The following is a 21,611-nucleotide window of genomic DNA, read 5'->3' as shown; positions in this document are numbered from 1 at the left end:
GAAGAGGCTGACCTCCACCTCCCCACACTTTCCTTTCAGGCAGTTGTAGAAAGCAATAAGTTCTCCCCTGAGTCTCCAATTCTCCAGGCTAAGCAACCCCAGTTCCCTCAGCCACTCCAATTAGGACTCGTGTTCCAGGCCCTTCACTAGCTTCTCTCGACACACTCCAGGGCCTCGAGATCTTTCTGGTAGTGAGAGGCCCAAAACTGAACACAGTAATTGAGGTGCGGCATCACTAGAGCAGAGTACAGGGGAACGATCACCTCGCTCGTCCTGCTGGCTCCACTGTTCCTGATCCAAACCAGGATGCCATTGGCCTTCTTGGCCACCTGGGCACACTGCCTGCTCATGTTCAGGTGAGCATCAACCAACACCCCCAGAGACTTTTCCTCTGCACAGCTTTCCAGACACCCTGCCCCAAGTCTGTAACATTGCACGGGGTTGTTGTGACCAAAGTGCAGGACCCATCACTTAGCTATGTTGAACCTCATCCCATTGGCCTCTGCTTATCTTCCAGCCTGTCTAGGTCCCTCTGCAGGGCCTTCCTACCCTCTGGCAGATCAACACTTCTCCCCAACTTGGTGTTGCCTGCAGACTTACTGAGAGTGCATTCAATTCCTTCATCCAAATCATCAGTAAAGATATTAAAGAGGATGGGCCCCAACACCAACCCCTGGGAAACACCATTCCGTTCACCATCTCTCTCTGGTCCCAGCCATCCAGCCAGTTTTTAACCCAGACAAGAGTGTATCTGTCCAAAACATGGGTGACAGATTCTCCGGGAGAATACTGGGGGAGACCATGTCCAAGGCCTTGCTGAAGTCTAGGCAGACTACATCAACAGCCTTTCCCTCATCCACCAGGTGGGTAACCAGGTCATAGAAGGAGATAAGGTCGGTGAGGCAGGACTTGCATTCAGGCTAACAGTCTGACAGGCTCCTCAAGTCCTCTTTATGACCCTTTTTTTAGGTGGGTGTCACATTGGTAGGTTTCCAGTCATCTGGGAAGTCTCTAGATGACCATGGCAATTGATAGGTGATGGAAAGTGGCCAAGCAGCTCCTTTTAAAACCAGCTCAAACTTCACCTCTGCAAATTCTTGAATTCCCCGGGGTAACGCATCATAACATCATAGAATATCCTGAGCTGGAAAGGACTCTTGAGGATCACTGAATCCAAATCCTGGATCCACACAGAGTAACCTAAGAGTTAAACTGCATATCAAGGAGCATTGTCCAAATGCTTGTTCAATATTGACAGGCTTGGGACCATATTTGTGTGCTCTTGTGAAACAGCTAGTAACTGGGGATAGAGCCCTTAATTTTGTGTAATTCAAGTAAATGCAAACAAACAATTTATTCCTTCATTACTTGAACATGTCCTACAAAGAACTTCCACCCAACTTAACAGTGAAACACACATGCACATGAAACAGTAGTTTACCTGATAGTTTTAATTAACATTGCACTACTGAGGTTCATTAAGAAATACTGATACTTTAAAATTAATCAAGAACACAGCCTGAAGGATCACTTTTGTACCATGCTTTGAAGTTTAACAACATCTGGCTTTACTGGACTCATCCCAGATAAATTCTGGGATGGTTAACAGAGGCTACGCTGCCTCCAGTTGTGACAAATATTCATTTGTAGACAGCTAGCAGTCTCAGAAGGGAATAAAATGTTATATCTGCCTTCTTGCCACTAGTCACAAAAAAATAAAAATAAAAATAAAAATAAATAAAAATAAAAATAAAAATAAAAATAAAAATAAAAATAAAAATAAAAATAAAAATAAAAATAAATAAAAAAATTGGCCGCGAGATGTATTCAAGTAGTTAATGGAACACTGCTTGTAACAAGAAAAGACATAAGAGGTTTTTTAATGCTAGAAGCTAGCCATGCTACTGCTATGGAAGGGGAATTCAGAACATGCCCTCATACATCAAATCCCTGCTATGTTGTTTATGAGCAGCAATTTGAGATCGGGACTGGATTTGTAGAGGTATGTGAATTGTAAACAGTTTGCAGAAATGGCAACCAAGATTCCAGCATGCTTACTGTAGGCCTGGAGAGGTTTGCGAGGCATTATTGTTCTTTAAACTTAATTACCAGGTACAGTTAAATCCTAGGCCAGATTTTTATCTTATACCATGCAAGGAAGGCTGAATTTGATCTTTTGAAGGTATGTCAGTCAGTTGCTGGGAATATCACATGCATGGTCAGCATAGGATATGCCCACTTACGCTATTTCAACACTGCCAAAGGAATCCTTCTAATATTTTATGTTCAACTCTGAGATGAATTCAAATAACTACATCAAGGTCCTTTCTTATAGTACTGTGCAGAGGGCATTTCAAGCTAACAAAGCTTCAGCAAGAATGGAAAAGAACAGCTCTCTTACAGTGGCTTGGAAGAAACAGAAGTAGAATCATAGAATCACAGAAGTGGTTCTGTGCACTACTAAGATATCAAAACTTGTAACCTGTTGAGGTTTATGATTTGGATGAGCAACAAGGCCTGGCTGTTCAATAAGATCACTTCAATCACAGCAAGTGCAGGAGTTCAGGCTTGCAGTTCATTGAAAGACCTCTAAGGAAAACAGGACTGTTGCCAATGGTTTTAAGTCACAAGTGAAAGGACCCATATATCAGAAAAGGCTGAAAACTTCCGTGTTGACTTATTGCCAGACAAAGAAGCCCAGGAGCAAATATCCCAATTGAGGTCAACATTTCCAGCGTTCAATGTCTGAAATTTTGGCTCAGTGCAAACCTGCAGCAATTTCTAAAGATACAAGCTGCCTAAGAAATTCAAACCAGCATTCAGAATTTGGGTTGCACTGAGTACAGCTTTGATCAGAGGCTCTTAGCACTTCCCGCCTTTGTAAAATCTACACAAGTGTATGTGGCAAGAATATTCAGTCAATAAATAGGGATTTGTAGGTTTAAAATAGCATCAGCTGAAATAGTAAGCTCACATCATGTAAACGTTTTTGCACTTTAAATTCTGATGTCAGGCATTTGGCCCCTAACACAGCCAACATTTTTTCATGGCGCTTATATAACGCAGGGTAAGTACTGGACTTAACGAAGAAGCCTAAAATGAGTTTGACAACCAAAAGCCATTACACTGAAGCTGCTGAAAGAGACCTGCAAGCAGCTCTGCCCTCACCCATGGTTATGATGGGGGGGGGCAAAACCTCCCTAAGGCTCTGAGCCCTCGAGCCAGACGGCAGCAGAGCTTCGAGGCTGTGTCTGCCGGTTGCAAGCCGTGCCTGGAGGCAGCCCGCGGCAGAGATCGGCACCGTGCCCCGCCGGCCGCCAGAGGGTGCCGCTGGCCCGTGGTCCCCGCCGGGGCTGGACGGGTCCCCGGCCGGCCGGGCTCATTCGTCCTGGAGCGAGGAATTGTCCCCAAATCACGCTTCCTGAGCACGTTTTCCTCCTGTTTGTGCCGTTTTCAAAAGCTGAAGCCGGTCACTCTGAAAGACGGAAGGTTACATGAGGTGGGAGACATAGAAAAAAAAAAAAAAAAAAAAAACATATATACATGTGTATATATATATATATATACAGAATATGAGAAGGGTGGAAAGGTAGACACTGCACAACGCAGATAAAAGAGCAAAAAGTCAGAGCGGTGACGGAGGGGTGCCCGAGCATGACAACAGGTCTGAGTTTAGCCTAAACTGCTGTTTTCTCATCTCTCATTAAAAGTAGAGACACACTAGTAGAAAACCAGAGCAGTTTTATTATGGAATGTTTTAAGATGTCTGCTTTCAGCTATTTCTATCTTACAAAAATATTACTCTTTGTTCTCATTTTTCTTACATTCATTAGAGGGGATTTTTTCCTAGGAATCTGATGAATTGCTGCTGACTGTTTGATGAGAGCACTTCAGATATTTTACATAGGACTGAATAATTTCAAGATGGTTTGGGGTTTGATTTCCCGTTGGTTGAAATTCTCATATTACCGACACGGACTGTATTTTCATTATAGCTTGTTCAGAAGGAATGGAATTGTTCCAAATTAAAATGAGTTTATTCAGAAAAAAAAAAAAAATCAGGTCTTTAAGCTAGAAAAATAGTATTATGAGTAGGATTTTGTGTGTTCTGTTTTTCTGCTTACAGAAGGATCTTATGGGTCACAGAATGATGCCCTCCATGATCCAACTTTTTTTATATGTAACCCTTGCTGTTCTCAGGAACAGATACTGGAGTTCACAGCTGAGTAATGCAAAGATATCTTCTGAAGATCTTAAGGGCTTTTACCAACAAATGAACTTAGAAGGCAGTTCTCAAAGGTGATAATTGTCCTATTTAATTCAACAGGATGAGTCTGAAATCAGCTGTCAATACCTAACTTCATGAACTAATTTCAGTGCTAGTTGTTTTAGAAGAAATAGTCAGCAATTCTGCTTACCTGGCAGTACCTGAAGTGCCACTGCCTGCCAAAAAGCATCCAACTCCACCTCTCTGGCTTTAATGCTTAGTTATTTGTTTCTAACACAAAGATACCTGAGCTTACTACTACAATCATATCAGTCTGGTGAAACATTGTGGAGAAGCTAACTTAGAGGTAGTATTACCACTGAGGATACAGTTCAGAAAAGTATTTTGCTTAGGTTATGCTTAATTTGAAAGCTTGCATGTGATCTTAAAATCTCACAGCAGTTTATCATATAGTTAGCTGCTTCCTAAACCTGTTTTTAATTTAAAATCTCTGAAACACTTTTTTTTTTTTTTAATAGATTGAGGGTGTAATAAAGACTGAAAGGACCATAGAAACACAGTCCTAAATATATCAGGAATGTCAATAATGCATTATGTTAATACTGGCTTTCACAAATATTTGTGGTACCCATGCAGCTGAAGTCCCTTTGAACAGAGCACAGAAGAAACACCGGATACAGCCTCTGCATGCATTGTCTTTCTCAGCCATGCTGCCCACTTCTGTCAGTCTCAATTTTTTCAAATGCCAATTAACAGGTGTGAGAAATGCTACTTCTTACCCAGAGACTAATGTCTGCAAAACAGCAATACTATCTTGGCAATCCAGTCCGTAGCATAAATATCATGGTGTTTGAGCCCTTGGGGCCTGTGGAGTTTACAACTATGCTGTCAAGATCGCTTCGTTGGGATAGTCCTTGAAGTCCTGCCAAGACGTAGGGGACTCCGGTGCTTTTATGTGCTCCCAAACACAGCTCTGGCTCCAGGAGTCAACACTCTCGTCAGGCTGAGTGATGGTGTGAATCTCAACCCGCGAGCTGAGATTCCAGCAGGGAGTGTGACAGTGCATGCTTGCATGATGATGCCAAAGAAGCAGGTGACACTGGCTGATAGCTGCAAGGAATAGTAACTGGATGGCTTCTTGTTACATATCCTCAGAACTTCACAGGATGGAATTAGAGAGAGAGGAACAGTTATAAAATGAGGTTACAAAATCCGGATGTCCTGATCAATTCGAGACAGTTGTAAGGTACCTAACACTGCATGCACAGGCAAGAACAACATTCAGCACTGGGTCAGGATCTGTTTGCATCATATTTTGACTAATCCAAGGATTAATCACATTGCAAGTCAATGAGCTGTTACGCTCTTCCAGGCACTCTAGAGACTGCCTGCAGAGAGAAAAGAAGGATTTGGCACATCAAAATGGTGATACGAAGAAGTGCAGAACAAGTATGTTTTCCTTGTAACAAAAACCTACACAGAAATAAAGTATTTCAACACAGCTTGGAAAGAAAAACAAGAGTTAAAAGGGCAAAGTTTATCTCGGACACATCACAAAAAAAATCAGGAGAGTTGCATCAGTTCCAAATTTGGCCCTCCACATCTATAATAAATGGAGAGCAAAGGCAGCAGTTTGGAATCTGAAGTGCTTCATTTCTGGAAGTTCTCAGAAATCACAAAAGCCTTCAAAATTAACACCACTCTTGCAAAACATGACAGGTTTCTGTGCATTATGTGTATTTCTGCTGCTGTTAAGACATGAATACTGAGATAGAAACAGATCTGCTTCTCACCTGGGCCAGAATTAAAAGAGAGATCTAATCAGAGCATTTAAATGCCAGCATATGTTCTGCATTTTGTAGTTATCCTCATATGTACTCCCTACCACAAGTAAATAAGAGAAAATCTTTTAGCTTAACCATGGAAGCTTTGTTGAACGTCAAGCAATTTTGTCACCTGCATGTCACTGTCTTAGCTTTTAGAGTATTTATCCAAGAGTAGCATACAGCCCTGTTGTGATCTTTACCTGTGCCAGCAGGAGAAACCAGACATGCAGTCCTACAATGGAAAGAGAGGCTGCTAGACCACTGCTGGTTTTGAAGAGCTTTTCTCTTGTGGATCTCCATTAATAAAAGAGACAGTATCCAGATGAGGCAAAAGTCAACAGCAGAAAATATGTTTGAGAAGTGTCATTAATGGACATACTGTACCTACCTGTGTGTTGACCTTAGGAACAAATGAATTAAGGTAAGTGTACATTAGAAATAGTTTTTGCAGTAAGCAAGGAAACAAGCAAACTAGTTAGGTGTTACTATTTATTGTTTTCTATTTCTTCATTCAGAGGGTGGTGAGGCACATACACAGGCTGGCACAAAAAGGTTGTAGATGGCCCATCCCTGGAGGTGTTAAAGGCCAGGTTGGATGGGGCTCTGGCCAACCTGATCTAGTGGGTGGCATCCCTGCCTATGGCAGGTGGGTTGGAGTTAGATGATCTTTAAGATCCCTTCCAACCCAAGCCATTCTATGATTCTATGATTGTATGTTACCAATCTCTTTTAAGACACTATGAAATAAATCCATGCTTACGGTCAGTTCTGCAATTTACTCGATATCCTTAACCTCTAGTAGAGAAAGACTGTGGTATTGAAACACTTATTACAGAATTGTCCAGACACTTTTTTAATGTTCAGTAATGGAAGGTGCTGAGCATACTTCTGTTTCCTCAAAGTAGCAAAAATTCACAGAAATTTCAGGTTCAGAGACAATATGCTGTATTCTCTGGTAAGATTTATTTTGAGCTGAATTCTGCAAGGTCTTGCCTATGTACTGGAAACTGGTAGTTAAAAGTACAGAGTTGATAGCATTAAATAATGTGACAGAGATTCTTAATCCCTTGTACAATGCAGCTCCTATGAAAAGCAATTTAAGTGCTGATCTTTTTATATATATATAAAAAAAAAAAAAAAGGAATAAAGCAAAGTTGAATTTACCTGTCAAAGTGGTTCTTCTATAATTCATTATGGAAAATTATTAAGTTAAACCTGTGAACTGAAATCTGTATTGTACTATTCAAAGATAATGAAAGTTATTCCACGATTTTGTACACATACCTCCTAAGCCTCATTTAAAGGGAACTTTTTGTGCCTTATCACATGGTTCCTAATGAAACAGTCACTTTTCCTCAGACCCAAGAGAAATGTAGTTACTGATTCCCTGCTCACAGCAAATCCATATAGGCTGATCCTTAAATGTTAGCTTTTCCCACTGACCTTCTCTAGACAGGTTATGTTTACAGGACTCAAAAGAGTGTCCCCAGCACTCTGGGAGGTGGGAAGATGAGTCTACAAGCTGAGAGTGTTTGCTAAACCCATATCTTCTGAGAAGTCAGGTGAACAGATTTGGCCTCACATATACCTGTCCACATGTTTGTGTTACATTACAGTGCTGATGTACCCAGCAAGGAGCTGCACTGGATCAGGCAGCACTAAGTATTTCCACTGTCTTTTGCTCTCAGGCTACATCTACGCCTGCCCAGTGCAGATCCAGAGCTTGCCATATCCCATCCACCAACTTTGCCTTTATATCTGCAGTGAACAGAAGGCTGCACTATGCTGAAATATATGGAACAGTGCTCCATCCTGCAGGAAAGATGTATTTAATCTGTTCCCTTCTACCTTTAAAGAATTTTATATGGAAAATATTTTCAGGTTTGGTTTGCTTAAAGACATTCACAGAGCAATCTGTGCCCTGTAATTCCTTGTATGTCCTCTTGGCAGTATATGTATTTATTACTATGTTAAAAGCATTTCCTTAAGTTTCTTGATCACTAGCTGTTGCATTCTGTTGCACTGTGCTAAGTGAAAGATACCAAATACAAGATACAGCAGCCTGTTTCCTAACACAGGAAAATTCCTATTTCCTCATATGAGCAGCAATTGCTTACGGCCTCGGTTGGCTGTGACCAGCAATCTGCTCTAATCCCATGCCTGTGTGGATCATAATCTTGGGCAGACACCTGCTACTAAAGCACTTCACTGTGTGGTGTGGTGACTGCATCCCAATAGCAGTGGGTAAGTGATACTGCCACCCACAACCACCTGTTCTGCCCACGTGGCAGCCTGCTACTGAGGTAGTCCGCAGAGACACCGTGGCCACCTCCAACCACAGGGCTGCGTGCCTTCTGGAACAGGGGCACGACTGTCTGGTGCTAAGCGGTTGTTAAACATGCCAGTCTGCATTTCTGTTCAGATGTCCGGTTCATAATGCAACCTAGACCATTAAAAATGTGTGTGCCACAAGCTCGGAAATGCAGATGAACAAATTATCTGCAGCAATGCCTGTGAGGCTGGAGATAGCATGGCTAATCTCCATTCAGCGTCCTATTTAGGTCTTGAAAGTCCTGGTCTTCTTTTTAAGCTGCTTGATTAGATATTGCTTATAATTTCTATGCTTCTGACTGTCAGGGCAGAATAAAGTTGTGTTAGTGAGACACCTCTGAGCAGGTGAAGCCAAGCCACAGACACTGCTCCTTAAGATCCTTAAGACACTGTGCCTTAAGATCCTTCACATATTTCTTCTGCCAAGAGGACTGGAAAAGCTGTTTCATTAGAGACAAGGGAGTACCATGACAGTCTCAACACATCAGTTCAGATGTGCCCAAATGTAGCGCACACTTGTTCCCAAACTTGTTCTTTATTAGGGCATGATCCAGAAATTTGTTATTACTCAGCTTTGTCCCTGCTGCCATTAGATGTACTTCTGAACCTAAGTGGAAAATCCACATTATTAAGACTATACTCCCACAGAAAATATTTTCAGGATCCTCTTTAATTAGGACTTATAGGTCAGAAGAGTGAATACTTTAAGACAATGATTAATTCTTTTGTCAAGCTTCTTTCACCAGATATACTTTCCACTACTATATTGGAAGGGGAGGGAGAGTGAAACAGCATTAGCTTCCCAAATGAGCAAGTTTTACCTTCATATACTTCAGGCTGCAGTTCCACCATTTTCCAGACACAAACATGCAGTTTTTCTAGTGCTGCCATAGACACAGATGTGGGTAAGCAGAGGAAAGCCAAAAGCTAAGGATGAAATAGAAAGTGAAGAGGAGAAGTTAAGGACACAGGGAATTTACTTCTGATGATTGTGCCGGTGCACTGTACTCACCGGAGCAAAACAAAGTATTTGGGAATGCCTTTTATTCAGCAACTGTTCCTAAAGTTTCAAATGATATCCCTAGCCAAAATCTCTTTTTATCCAGCTGTGTCTGAGCCTCTGTAAGACAGTATTAACTAGAGAGGATCATATAACTGCAATTACAGTGGCTGACATCACTTCCTCTGTGCAGGTGTGTAAGGTGCTCCGTCAAACCTGTCCAACCCAGCTTGGTCTCATTCTCAGCTCACTGGGAGACTGCCTTCCCTTAAGAGTTGGAGCAATCTTCAATTTTAAACTTTCCTAAGACTGGGAAATTAGGGGATTTTCTGGACTAGGAATTTGATTTCAAAAGCAGCCAAGCAGATACAGAATCTGGGATCTTCAGATCTGCCATCTATCAGACCTGCCATAATGGTTAGCTGATGGATGACTAAAGTTTGCTCTAGAGTACTGTGGTGGGGGACAATAACTTTTTTCTTACCAAGAAAAATCAGCAGTACTGCAACCCTGCAGTTGCCAACACAAGGAAAGACCTTCGCTTTCAAAGCCAGATGTGTTTGGTATTTTCAGAGTGGAGTTGTTCTCCATACCATCTGCTCATTGAGCACACTGACATGGGGAGTTAATGCAGAGCAGGAGTGCAACACAAACCATGCACTACCTCAGTATGCAGTACTTTCCTTGCTTAGGCCAGCCCTCTGCTGAAATAGACGCCTTGCTGCAGTCAACCTCTGCAGTTAGCTTATGTTGGGTGATCAGGTCAGGAAAACAAATTGGGCTGACCACAGAGATGGTGAGAGCAGCCTGGTCCTTCATTACAGACAGATCTAGACAAGGCTGTAAGCTTAGAATTGAAGTTTAATCCCTATTAAATAAATACATATATACAACTGGAGTGGATTACCTAGTGGATACCATATCCACAGTACTAAAACAAAAAAACAAACTCAATTCCTATCATTGAGAAGATGAGGCACTGACTCATTTTGTGCATCCAGAAGTAAACAGAAATCAAGCCTTTTATTTACCTCCCTCTGAATTATTACTATTTCTTGTCTACTATGTGTAATCCTACTGTGGTAGGACATTTAATTCTCATTTCTTAGAAGACATGAAAAAAAAAATAACAAAACAAAACACAACACAACAACATCATCAACAAAAAACAGCTCCTAATTCAATTTTCATACTAATTTAATTTGGAAATTTTCATTCAGTTCCCAGAAGTGTTCTAGATTTGAGCTTTCATAAATGAGGAAAGTGCTTGAACTTCGGAAATTCTTTGCATCATTTGTTTTAACAGATGCACAATACAGTAATCATCACGAGTGCGGAAACACTCATGAAGCTGGCATTTTATAAAAAATAAAAATAAATTAAAAAATGGAAAGATACAGATGGGCTAATCCCTGTAAAGTGCACATGCATCACCACAGATGACTTTTTATTCTTAGGTCACAGTGCCCAACAGAACAAATGTGTGGGCATTAGTGATTTCCCCCACAGTGTGCTCTGTTAGGTCATCACCAGACACTGTGTTTATCCTTGAATAAAAGCTCTGGGCTAGTCACATCCAAGAATCTACAAGGTTGGTAGAAGGGGCTTTTTTCCATTCTAGAATGCACCCAAAGAATCATTACTATCTGTACACATGCTAGTCTGGAATAGCCCCAGAGTGGTAACGTTAATGCACAGGCACTGTACAAATGCTCAGATCGTTTGTAGAACTGCTGCTGTGATTTTCAGACATGCCTAACTCCTTGTAAGATATACAGCAGGTATCAGTTGTACTTAAGGATATCGGGTCCATAAAAAGTAGAAACATGAGTTAAACAGAGGTGTTGACTTTTTGTCTGACATTGTGGATGACACAAGCAGCCAGATCACTAAGTGAATAAACAGAGCTTTTTATTTTCCCTGCAGTTATGTGAGTTCTGGTTATTTCTGACACACCTGCAAAGCCTCTGTGGAGCTTAAAATAAGTGTCTCACAGAGAAAGTTTGACTTAAACACACTTTTGCACGTGGGATCTGATTTTGGAAGAGATGGGCCAAGAGTGCTATTACAAAGGCATGCCAAAGAACTGTAAGCTTGCATATGTACCAGTTAACATCAAATCCCTTGTTCATCAGGGAAAGTGCATGTGCACATTCCTCACAAAAAAAAAAAATAAAAAATGGGGCTGCATATTAAAGCAGACAAAACTCGGGTACAGCCTTCTTTGCTTTCTATTTCTGAAAATATTTGGATAAAAAGAGGGAATCTCTGTTTTACCCTGTTGCCTATTCCACAAATAAAATCACTGCCACTTGCACGAAGACAATAAAGCAGCAACTTTACTGCTTGTTAAGAGCTTCTGGGAAATACTGGTACTATACCCTGTGCATGAGATGCTGCTCCAACCCAGAGCCACCCACCAGCGCACTGCACTACTCTTTCCAGCACAGTTCCTAGTCAAGCAAGGGCAGGGGGTTGACCCTAGTTTGGGAACAGTTGTTTCTTCTCCTTCACTAAACACAGATTTGAAGGAGTAAACTGAGCCAAAAAGACCTTAACCTACTACACTGGATTGCCTGTTCCTTAGTATGCCAGAAAATGTGCTAGAGGCCCTCTTTCTACAGAAAGATTACCAACTGATATATCCAAAAAGATCTGATGCCAGACAAAGTTTTTTTCCCCAGTCATAAGGGAGAAAATTCTCTTTGGATTTGCTTACTACAGAGACCAATCAGTTTTGCTAGTAGTAAAGGGCAAAAGCACCTTCACGCTTGCATTATTCAGTTCCAGTTCTTCTACCATCCAGACATAAGAAGGCTTTTTAATGAGGTACCAGTTAACTAAACTTTATTTACCCAATAAAGCCTGCAGGAAGCAGCTTGAGCAGGCAGAAGGATCTAGGTTCATACAGGCTCAGCTGAAAATGCTGCTGATGCTAGCTCCCTTCTCATCAGATAAAGATGTGCCACCAGGAATTTTGAATGCAGCAGTTTCACATTCATACCTTAGAGACTAGGCTATGAGTATAGTCAGGACCTGGAGTGAGGGGGGACACCCAAGCCTAGAAGTGGTGTTAGCTGCAAAATCACAGCCCTTCCAACAGGCAGACTGAGATTTTGTCCCCTGCCCACCTTTAAAGCTTTAACCACTGTGTGCAAATGTCAGGTCCCTGAAAGTTTCATCTACTGCCAGCTGAAGCCAGTGGGAGCTCTGCTGTCATTACAGACCAAATGCCCTGTGTAGGAGTACTTAGTGTGGCTATATTCCAAAAAAAAAAAAAAAAAAAAAAAACTGTCTCTTGTCTTCCCCTTTTAAATATAGCCTGGCAATGACCTATCTTCATGGGAGGCAAGCAGTGCTGCCTGTGAGACCAAACTGGTTGTGACTGAAGATGAGCAAGAAAAGGAAGGCTTAAGCCAACTGCAATATTCATTCCCCGGCACTTGTACCTCTCTTCCAAAGTGTCTGTTATTAAGAACTTGGTATTTTCATAACAGCTGGATAATGGACAGCGGGTGTTTCTGTGGCGACATATTGAGAGCTCAAAGATTAATGTGTCATTTTACTATTTCCATTCTGATATCTCTATGCTGATAAATGCTTGGCAATCTTACCATCCCATTAGTAATATTAAATACTGTAAACCTGGGGTTTGGGGAGATATAAACCATTTTAAAATTGAATGTGACCAATAAAATGTTCTCTGGGCATTTTTCCAACGCAAACACTCTCTAAGCTCACTATCAAAATATAGCACAGAAAAGAGCTACTAGATATTTCTTTCATAATCAAGGCTAAGAGATGTGAGCCTTTCAGGGTAGTCCTTTATGAACATGCAGAGAGACGAACATGCAGATACTTCTGTTTTCAAATAATATTACAACATGAATCAGTAACATTTGGAGGAGCTGCTTTTAGATTTTCCCATCAATGTTGGATTGAATCTTTGGCAGATGGAAACCTCTCTCTTATATCACTCTGTTCTGACAAACTCTGCTCCTCTCATCCATAAAAGATGGCATTGTTTTCTTCAAAGAAAACTCAGAGTAAAGCCCAATGAACAGTAAAAATAGCTGAATAGGACTGGGGAGGTGGTGTGGGGGGTGTATCTCTTTGACACAGAAGCCCTTTTTTTACCCGTACAAGGCTGAGATGAGTTAGTCACTAGCCGGATGAAGTCAATCCCTGTTCTAGTACACTTTCTCCAAGGTCACCCAACGAGTCAATAAGCAAACTGGGCTGAGAACATGAGAATCCCATCTTGCAAGAGCAATAGTTCCACTATATTTACTCAGGCTCTTGTGACTATTATGGCTTCTTTTTTTTTTTTTTCCTCTTGGTGAACATCAGCAGATCAGCAGGCAGCCTGAAACTGGCACTGTGTGAGAGTTCATACAAAATAACGTATGTAGCAGGTCAGCGTCAGCAGACAGGGAGCAGAGAGGTGGGGGTGCTGCAGAGGGCTTTGGGAAGGGCGCAGAAATTCATCCAAGGCTCACAATGAACAGTAACATTTAAACATTTGCTGAAGGGAGAATGAAAGAAAGAAAAAAAAAAAAAAAAAAAAGGATTCAATCCTCAAATGAATGGGACTAGAACATGACCCCAGGAAAGGTCACTAAAGCACAGAGGCACTTTTCCACTCTGTTTGGTTTAGGCACTAGAATGCAATCAGGACGCTTGGCAGCACTGAGCTTCTACAAGCACCTTAGTAGCATTACATTTAGATGTATATATCCTGCTGCCTTATGTCTCAGCCATAACAGGATCTTTTCTCAGCCCTGAATAAACAAAGACTGATCTTTTCCTACATCATTCCTATTTCAATAGAAATACAGAGGCCTGGTTATTGGTCTTGACTTCAGAAAGCTGCTTTCCTCTATATATGAGCTGGGGCATGTAAAATGCTGAGCTGCCCGTGGAAACAGCCTGAGCCCTGGACATAAAGTGACACAAGCAGAACTGCTCAGCCCCACTTTGTAGTGGCTCTCACATAGGAAACACATAGGAAACTTCAAGATGAAGAACAAGTGATTTGAAGCAACCCAGAGAGAACCCTGCAAAGCACTGGCCACCACACGTTGACCACGATACCAGTGAGGTTTGATGGTGAGAGTGAAGGTGATATGCATGGAGATGAGATGGAAATAGCTTAGCAACTCAGCTGCACTTAGAAAGTTCAAGCAGCCAATATTTATCTTCTCCTCTCATTCATCTTCCCTTATAGTCACTTACTTGAAGGTCTTTACTTGAAAGTACAGTACAGATTGTTGCACTAAGCCCTCAGTAATTACAGTTTAAGAAATGCCACTGATGGGAATAAGAAAACAAGACACATCAAGAAATACTTGTACAGACTCTAAGGCCACTTAAAGAAAATTTGAAGTTTGTTTATCATCATGAGATATTAAAAATAAATAAATAAATAAACACATAAGGAAAAGAATCACAGCAATGTGATCATTAGTAGATGTAAAACATAGTTTGAGTCCAAAATTATCCCCAGAAGATAATGGAAAACCATTACCATAAAATACGAGGTCATGTGGGTGCTAGCATGTCCTTTGTCCCCAGATGAATAACTAAACTGGGAGCTTCCAGGCAGGTAGACCTAGATAAATATCAAGAAGTCTGCCTGATTCTTCAAACCCACGATACTGTAGGGTGACCAGACATCCTCATGTCCAATGTTACTCTTTAGGAAGGTTTCTTTACAGGAGCTGGTAGGAAAGGTTTTCAGGAGCCAAGCAGACCTGCTTAATCTTCTCCTTTGTCTTTTTCTAGGACATCCTTCCACCCTCTGAAGATAACCCTGGGTATCACCTATTCAGGCAGTGGAGTACTCTGACTTGGCATCTGCTGTTAACATTTTATAACAGTTTCCTCTCCTGTGTCCATAAGTCATTGTTCAATGAGGATGTAAAGAAGGCAGTTTCCTATTTCCTCCTATGTTCTTGTTCATGACCCGTGAACCTGAATTGATTTGATGGCCAGTTTAGCCCTTTTCCAGAAGTAGGTGTCCCCAGTGCTGGCCTCACTTAGTCTCTTCCTCTCTTCTTTTAAAGCATGGCTGCGAAGGCCACACGAGCACTAGTACTACACATGGGAGAGGTCATGGGTGACCTCACAGCACATGAGAAGAGGACACACAAGGAGGTTTCTTACCTTATTCCTACCTCTTGAGGACAAAAAGTGCCCAGAAGCCAGGTGAGCTGTCACAAGCCAGGCTCAGTCTGCTCTGCCAAACCACCTCGTGGCAGAATACGTTCGATTAAAAACTGCACAACACACACTCAGATGTACACAAATTGGCTGGGACTCAGGAAGCCCTGAAGCTAGGTTTAAAAACCTGTTCTCACAGCTTGAGAGTAATGCTCTTAAACCTAGGGACAGTGTCAAATGGGGTCTGATTAGCAGAAGTTCACCACTGACTTTGGAATGTAATTGCCTCGTATAAGTAGAGGTTAATTTCAGTTAAATAGATCATACTGATATCCCTTGAGACTGGGTAAGCTGATCTAAGATGAAGCTGCCAGATCGGTGTTTTAAAATTAGAGCAATGCCCTCCCTTCTTCGGGCCTCCCAGCATCATTCTTGCTGCCACATGCTAACCCCACTGCAATCTGATGCTGTACCCAACTGAGAATCGCTGTGCTCAAGTGGGAGGCAATGAGAGCACAAGCACCACTGCTACAAAAGTCAAGCAGGATTTGCTTCATTGCCCCCAGGATGAACAAACGTGAGGGTCCATTTTGATGGCACCATGATGGCACTGTGAACATCTTCCATGTACCACCATTCTCTGTAGGACAGGAATATGCCCTCTCTAAAGTAAAAGGAGAATTCTCCAAAAAGAATGCAATACAACAGTAGAAAGGGGCCCCCTACCATCTGGGCAGACAGGCACCGAAGGTCTCATACAGGATCACAGCCGTGTCTTGCTCCCCTGTTCAAAATGCTAGTACTATTTCCTGATCAAAAACTCGATTAGAAAATGCAACCAATGCAGATAACTGATTATCTTGTAAAAGACTCATAAAGAAATTTGAGTTTCTGGAGTTTGGGGGCTGGAAGGTACCCTTAGGACAGAATAGGTGTGAAATGATTATGGGTAGCTATATGGTGGTCCTTTTTGTAATGTGTCTGTTATAACCAGTAATCTAGAAGGGACTTTTAAAATTAGAAAAAGATATCCAGATGAATGACATACCCACTATACAAATACCTAGTCATCCAGGTGTTAAGAAATTTCAAGTATAAAACTGCTGATCAGGTCCACACACAGGGAATCCCAATTCATATGCACTTTCTGGTTCCCCCTTCATTAAAACCAGGTAGCAAAAGAAAGGGAGGTGAAATTTAAACAGCATACTGAACTATCATCAGTTATTAACATCCAACTGGCTGAAAAGCAACTCTTGCTCAGGCTTGTGGTGATCTTATTCTCAGAAGACAGCTCCAGAGCCCTTCTTCTCCACCACATCAAAGCCCACATCCCTTGCTATTCAGTGTTTGCCCTGCCCAAAGAGCCCACCTCTGCCCACCCAGAGGTAAAACAGCAACATCATGGTTGGTGATTTTGGCTCTGCAGGTTTACACCTTAAAACCACAAAACTGAGTTTTAGCCTGGACAGAAAAGGCTCCTGGACAGAATTTGGGTGCTTTCACAGTGGGACAAAAAGCCTTTTCTTTTAAATGTCAGAGCTCAGCATCTTGTATCTATGTATGTAGACATCATACAGCAGAGCTGTATCCAAATGCCCCCAGGTACATTAGACCAACATAACACAGGTATCACCGGCTTTCATGGACTCTCTCCATTTCCTGCTATCTCTGTATATGACAGATCTTAAACTCTGTGTAAGCTCTTTCTTTGAGAGTGTCAATACAATGCAGACTGATAGGCTCCCAGGATAGTAGACACAAGTTTGTTTCCCTATGCTCTATGCCACATTTTAATACAGTTAACAGCTCCAAGTGCACCAAAGGTAAAAAGGCAATGAGAGACCATGTCACATACACATCTAGGAAGGGAATCAACAAACTGTCACTCACATATCACTCATATGGAGTCAATCTCTGGGTTAACACATCCAAAAAGTCCATCCAGCTTTTTAAATGATCAGTAGTAGCCCATTTTCAATGATCACAGTTAATAGCCCTCTAGCAATCCTAGATAAATCACTTCCCTTTTTCCTACCTAAAAGTTGTAAACCACAAGCACTTGCTTTTGTGCTCTGAATCATTTTTAAGGAAGCAATTTTACATTTCTCCGTAATGTTTTAATTCAGGATCCTCAAAAGAACTATTTATTTTTGTATGCTTCACTACTGTTTTCCTCTACACCTAAATTTCTTCCCTATGTCCCTTTAAAATGCTAATTTTTAGGTGACTTTTTGTCACCTGGTCTCACTCAAAATGTTACTAGGTTCATCTTGAAGTCCCTTGTCTCAGTTCCACTCCCATGGAGATATATGCATTGCAGTCATTACAACAATATAAAACTGTTTTGAGAGAAGAGCCAGATGGAGAGAGACACGAATCCTGGGCATATGAGGACACACTTACAGGATTGACCCAGAGGGGTTTCAGAAGAGTTAACGTTGTCACTGGATTGAAAACTCTGTTTTATGCTAGTAGCACATAAAGCTTTTCACTGGTCTGTGTGGTCGTCTGCAACTTATCAATAAGTATGCATTACTGTGCATTTTTTACATAAGTGACCTTCATTCTCTCAGTTTAGCATGCACAGTAACAGCTTGTGCTGCGAGGTATCTGTTGTTTAACAGAGCTGTTGTTAGCAGCCGTTTGAGAAATACGTGATCACGTCCACGCTGTAGAGCCTACAGGGGATACAGCAAGGTTAATGGTAAACCCTCCTCACAACTTATATCAGAAAAATTTAATCTGTGATCTTAATGTTACCTTATACTACTTTGGGTGTCTCTACTCCCTTTAGCTACAGATCAAAGTACCTGTTTCCACCAAGAGGAAATTTGGCCATCTCAGCCCTATGTCATTCTGATGCCAAATAGAAGTTTTGCAAGAAGCAGCAGCCAGAAATCTGTGCCTCACATCTACAATGAGGCAACTCATAGTGGAGCTGGGCATTTCTCTTGCATTCTCAAGACAGTCTGGGGAAAAAGGTTTTACTTTCTCCCAACTCTATCAGATGAAATGCAGATGCTGCTGAAGGTGTCTTTGATGGGAAAATATTTCACACTGAAATTGAAAATGGGTCATCTGCAATGCTGGAAACTTGAATTACCAGTTGCATGTAGCACAGCACTGGGGTGTAGGTTGGGTCCACTTTATTTGGATAGGTTCTCCTATGACTAACACTCAGAGACATCAGTTATCATTTGCAGAGCAGTGCAACAAGGCTATATGGGGGCAGAATCAAAGGAAAGCCGATGCCTTGTCCTGAGAAATGCCTGCAATGTGACACTCCTGCCCTGCATTACCTAGAGGAGCTCCTTTCCCTGACGCCAGGGTCACATTTGCCTAAGGTGAACTCATCAAAGAGTAGAGCTGTGCCAACCTCAACAGGATGTTTGTTGTCACCTCCCAGCCAGACCTTAGTGGTGTGCAGTTGTATTGCTGTTCCTCTCTCCTAGCTATGGGTGTGTAAGCCATTAAGACAGAAAGAGCCATTGCCCAAAGGTGCAGGTCTTTACCCAGGAGTCCTATCTCTCTTCTCCTTGTCCTGTTTCTGGGCACTAGGGGACTCTGACCTCTATGAAGGTGTTTGAATTTAAAGCATGAATACTTCAGAGCTCACCTTCCCGCAGTATCATCTCTGGTGGCTCTTCATCAAGGGTTGCACTTCAGTGTGTAATTGAACATGCTGAAAGCCATGAGAAAACAGATTACATGTTTCTGAGATATTCCAAGGGAAAACAGGATATCCGCTCACTTGATCTAGGCAGTCCAAGCATATGCACAAGAGAAGGGATGAAGTTATTAAAGAGTTAATACAAACCATTTAGGATATTATTTTTGGACTGCCCTTTGTGAAGAGACAGCATATTTTCCCAGCATGCCAGTGACCTTCTCTTGCCACATGTATCTAAGGTTGTGCACAAACCTATGCTCATGCAAGTTATCACCGGAGCCTTTAAAAAGCCCATATACCCAAACATTACATGGAAGATGGGACACTAAAAGGAAAGGGTGAAGGATTTTGTTAACTGATTCATCACTAACACCGTTTTGGCATGTGCTAGTGACACAAGATAATAAAATTTGCACGGCACTGTTTTATGTCAGAGGAATTTACTGTTTGGGAAAGCTGCCGTGGGAACAGCTCTGAAGAGACCTGCTCACGAGAGCAGTGTCTGCAGAGTGGTGCAGGAGCCCGCCCTGGCCCCAGCAGCCTCAGAGGCTCACCACAGAGGCTCACCGCAGGCAGGGTGAAAGCTGTCACCTGCTCAGCTGGACACGGGGAGCATGAATACCACTAATGACAAACGAGGTGTGACTTCTGAGGAACAGGCTGGCCCCAACCACAGGGTTAATAATTCAGGAACTAATGTAATTGTCTCAGTACTATTGGACATTAATGGTTTTCAATCATTACCCAAACTTGTTTCAAGTTGAAAAGTCCTGTGTCACATCACAGCAGAGTGGTGACTTATATCAGCTCCATATGTAACAGGGACAACTGATGGGAGTTTACCACAGAATGATGTTTTCAAAGATGCCTATGCTATCTCAGAGACTAATGTAAGAAAAAGTTGGCCTCTGTTCACCTATATTTCCAGAGATCATCATTCAAGTTTAGCTGAGAAGGTTTCAAATTCTATTTCAACAGGATTTAAACAGTATTATCCAGCAACCCCTCTGAATGCAAACAGCCCTTTAAAAGATTTGAAGATTTACTTGTATATAGAGAAACAATTCTTCCATTGCAAAATTCTGCATGCTGAGTAAATCACATCGTTTGGTGATTCATTTTGCAATTTGTCCGGATAACAGATACAAAAGACTTCCAGCTGACCACACACCAGGAGCTTCTCCACCACAACCCACAGTGGGTGGCAGCAGAGGCCCAGCAGACAGAGCAAAGCAGCCAGAGTCACTGAGATGTTTATCTAGACAAGCAGATGTTACAAAGGGTGACTTCTTGTGTTGTTTTCTCCAAGTTAAAAAAAAAAAGGGGGGGGGGGGGGGGGGAGGACGCGGGACGGGGATGGGACTTTTTTTTAACTCAAACAGAAGAGAAGACAACTCAAACAGAAGAGAAGACAGAATCAGTTGACAAACACATTCCTGTTAAGCAACCTGGCCAAAAATGCTCGTGTACTTGTAGCAACGTACATAAGTCTGATTTGTCTGAGCACATGTACAGACTGTAGAGGCTTGAAAGAGATTGTACCTGCTATGTAATGGGAGATACCTGCTTTTACACTGTTTACTATTTGATGCAGCCTGCAAAGTATTCAGACTAGAGAAGAAATGCTATAGATGGCAATGATAAAAGTTGTCTCCATGTGGACAACTGATTAGCGGTAGCAAGAGATCAGGTAGCTATCAGATGTTAGGAAATTATTCACAGGTCTTTTCAGCACAGCTCTGAGATTTTAATGACTTCAATGACAGTCCTTCCCAAGGCATCGCTAAGGTAGAGTACCTGTTAGAGGGAAACCTGCACTGAAGACAGTGTCCATCAAAAGAAAGGCCTTTAAAACTCCACTGAACACAGCTGAAAACAGGGAGGTAACCACTGTTGACTCACAGATGCATTCAGGTTTCATGTTGTAAAGCTTTTGACTTTTTAAACTCTTTTCAATTCTAAACAATAGCTGGCCTCTCACACCTCATAGGAAATGCAGAGGCAATCTTCTGCATTTGCACAAAGGACAAGGTAAAGGCACAGTCATTTCCTTCAACCAGCCATTTGGCTGGCACCCAGGAGGGCCAGCCGCACCCTGGGGTGCATCAGGCACGGCACTGCTAGCTGGTTGAGGGAAGGGATTGTCCTGCTCTGCTCTGCGCTGCTTCGGCCTCACCTTGAGTACTGTGTGCAGATTTGGGTGCCACGGTATAACAAAGAGATAAAACTCTTAGAGAGTGTGCAAAGGAGGGCTACAGAGATGGTGAAGGGTCCAGAGTGGAAGACATATGGGAAAAGCTGAGGCCTCTTGGTTTGTTCACCCCAGAACAGAGCAGGCTGAGGGGAGGCCTCATGGCGGCCTGCAGCTCCTTCACGAGGGGAGCGGAGGGG

General features: G+C 42.1%; 1 long non-coding RNA gene across 1 annotated transcript; it reads right to left on the bottom strand.

Annotated features, from left to right (window-relative positions):
- Window positions 1–745: 745 nt before the first annotated feature.
- LOC311221445 lies at window positions 746–15,756 on the bottom strand. Its single transcript, XR_014619311.1, has 4 exons — window positions 15,551–15,756; window positions 9,207–9,312; window positions 5,008–5,616; window positions 746–3,475 (listed from the first exon to the last, which is right to left on the bottom strand). It is a non-coding gene; the product is annotated as an uncharacterized lncRNA (long non-coding RNA).
- Window positions 15,757–21,611: the final 5,855 nt, after the last annotated feature.

This window comes from Netta rufina (genome assembly GCF_964035555.1).
Source record: "Netta rufina genome assembly, chromosome: Z".
Taxonomy (NCBI): Eukaryota; Metazoa; Chordata; class Aves; order Anseriformes; family Anatidae; genus Netta; species Netta rufina.
This window is presented reverse-complemented; position numbering and strand designations above follow the sequence as displayed.